A 3,215-nucleotide genomic window follows, 5' to 3' on the forward strand; every position below is an offset into this window, starting at 1 on the left:
GAAGTAGAAGAAGAAAATGAGAGTAGATTCATGGAAGAAGGAAAAATAGAGACAGGGAGAGAGAGAGGCCTCACCCAGAATGACAATGATCATTTAATACAAATGAGGAGTATAATCTATTCAATTCTCAGCCACCTGAGGTCCAAATTAAACAAATAAATAGCTCTTCTGCAATGGAATCCTTTGTTCTTGAAATTGCTCATAATTTTTCTGGTTGGATGTATACAGAGTTTCTGATATATCTCAAGGGTAAGTGGGACTAATATCTAGGAGGTAGCTTGATACAGTTTTTGCTTTCCTGGAAGATGACTAGGCTATTCTTTGCCTCTTCTTTTCTTTGAAGTTAGCTGTGAAAATAAACTCATACTTCAGGCTATCAGTGTGTGATAGATTAGTTTTTAACAATTTCATGGAGATATAATTCACACACAAACAACTGACCCATTTAAAGGGTACAATTCATTGTGTTCACAGAGTCGTGCAACCATCACCACAATCAATTTTAGAACATTTTCATCACCCCCAAAAGAAATTCCATACACATTAGCAGTCACTTCCCATAATCCTACCCCTCCCTCTCAGCTCCTGGCAACCACTAATCTACTTTCCGTCTCTAAGAATTTGTCTGTTCTGGACAGTTCATATAAATAGTGTCATATAACGTCTGATCTTTTGTGACTGGTTTCTTTCTTTTAGCATAATATTTTTGAGGCTCATCCATGTTTTAGCATATATCAGCACTTTGTTCTATTTGTTGGCAATAATACATCTATCAATTGTTGAATTTTATATCCAATTACCAAGTAACATTTATTCCACTGTATAGATATACTGCATTTGATCTATTCTTCAGTTAATGGACATCTGTTTTTTTTTCTGACTTTTTGGCTATTATGAATAATGCTGCAATAAACATTCCTGTACAAATTTTTGAGACAAGATGTACTTTCAATTCTTTTAGGTATATACCTATGAGTAGAATTACTGAGTCATTTACTAATTCTATGTTTAACGTTTATTTAAATTTTTAAATATATAATATTATGTCATCTGAGAATAGAGATAATCTTAATTCTTTATTTCCAATGTGGATACTTTTTTTCTTGTTCTTGCCTAATTGCCCTGGTTAGAACTTCCATTACAATAATGAATAAAAGTGGAGAAAGTTCATATCTTGTTTCTGATCTAAGGAGAAAGCATTCAGTCTTTCCCCATTATGTGTGAAGTTAGATTAGGTTTTTCATAGATGCCCTTTACCAGGTTGAGGAAGTCCCGTTGTATTCCTAGTTTGTTGAGAGTTTTTTTTTTTTTTTATCATGAAAGGGTGTTCAATTTTGTCATCTACTAAGATGATCATGTGTTTTTTCCCTTTATTCTATTAATATAGTGAATTGCACTAATTGATTTTCACATGTTCAGCCTTATATTCCTGGGATAAATCCCACCTGGTCAAGGTGTATAATCTTTTATATATATTGCCTCACTCAGTTTGCTAGTATTTTGCTGAGAATATTTACATATATATTTATAAGGATTATTAGTCTGTATTTTCTTTTCTCATGATGTCTTTATCTGACTTTGGTATCAGGATAGTAATACTGGCCTTATGCAATGAATTGCAAAGTGTTTCCTGTTCCTCTATTTTTTTTGAAAAACTTGCAAAGAATTGATGTTAATCCTTTTTAAAAGTTTTGTGGAATTAATTAATAAAGCCATCTGGTCCTGGGCTTTTCTCTGTGGGAAGCTTTTTGGTTACTAATTTAATCTCTTTACCTATTATTTTCTATTTCTTCTAGAGTCAGTTTCAGTAGTGTATGCCTTTCTAGGAATGTGCCCATTACATCTAAAATCAATCTTTATTTTCTTTTTTTTTCTTTTCTTTTCCTTTCTTTCCCTTTCCTTTCCCTTTCTTTCTTTCTTTCTTTCTTTCTAAGGCTGTGGTCTCAAGGTGTGGAACCCAGACTGCATCTTTTGGAGAAAATCTTGGATTCCAGCTGGCTTTGTCAACTGAGGCCTGGTCCCTGTCAGAGCTTGAACACATTTTCTGTGGCTGTAGCTGCAAGAGGTTTCTTTTTTTTTAATGTTTATTTATTTATTTTGAGAGAGAGAGAGGATGAATCCCAAGCAGGCTCCACAATGTCAGTGCAGAGCCTGACACGGGGCTCCATCTCACAAACCTTAGGATTGTGACGTGTGCCGAAACCAAGAGTCAGATGCTTAACCAACTGAGCCACCCAGAAGCCCCTGCAAAAGGTTTCTTAGAGGCTTAGTGTTAATAGCCAAATTATGGAAAGAGCCTAAATGTCCATCAACTGATGAATGGATAAAGAAGTTGTGGTTTATATATACAATGGAATATTACTTGGCAATGAGAAAAAATGAAATATAGCCTTTTGTGGCAATGTGGATGGAACTGGAGAGTGAAATAAGTCAGGCAGAGAAGACAGATACCATATGTTTTCACTCATGTGTGGATCCTGAGAAACTCAACAGATGAACAGGGGGGAGGAAAGGGAGAAAATAAGTTACAGAGAGGGAAGGAGGCAAACCATAAGAGACTCTTAAATACTGAGAATAAACTGAGGGTTGATGGGGGGTTGGGGGATGGGAAAGTGGGTGATGGGCATTGAGGAGGGCACCTGTTGGGATGAGCACTGGGAGTTGTATGGAAACCAATTTGACAATAAATTTCATATTAAAAAATAAAAAAAATAAAGAGCTCAGATTTTGGAAAAAAAAGGCTTAGTGTTAGCCTCCAATCCACTGTGCCTAGACAGATCCATCTTGCCAAAGCATGGTTGGCACTATGACATTGTCTTGTTCAGACACTTTCAGTGGCTGCCCTCACCCCATAGCATAAACTGTAAACGCCTTTGCTAGTGTCCGCTAGTCTGTTCTGAGAACTGCACCTTTCACCAGGTGTGGATTTTCACTCTTTCTTGCTCCTATCCCACCTTCTGCATTTTCGTCTTGCAGTTCTCCCCGGCCTGTGTGGCTCTCCCTCCTCTCTGCTTAGCCAATCCTGTCCTTCCCCCTAGGCTTCAGCCCCATTACCTGTGAAGGTTCCCATCCTCCTAGGAATGCTGAGCACTTATCTCTGCCCTAGTCATTTGGCACATATGAATGCTTCTTCACAGCACGTGTATTCTTGGCTTGGACTGTAATTTGTCCCTTTGTGGATATATCCCTTTCTCCCTATCTTTGTGGGCACAGAC

The sequence above is a fragment of the Panthera uncia genome, chromosome X, assembly GCF_023721935.1.
Source record: "Panthera uncia isolate 11264 chromosome X, Puncia_PCG_1.0, whole genome shotgun sequence".
NCBI classification, from domain to species: domain Eukaryota; kingdom Metazoa; phylum Chordata; class Mammalia; order Carnivora; family Felidae; genus Panthera; species Panthera uncia.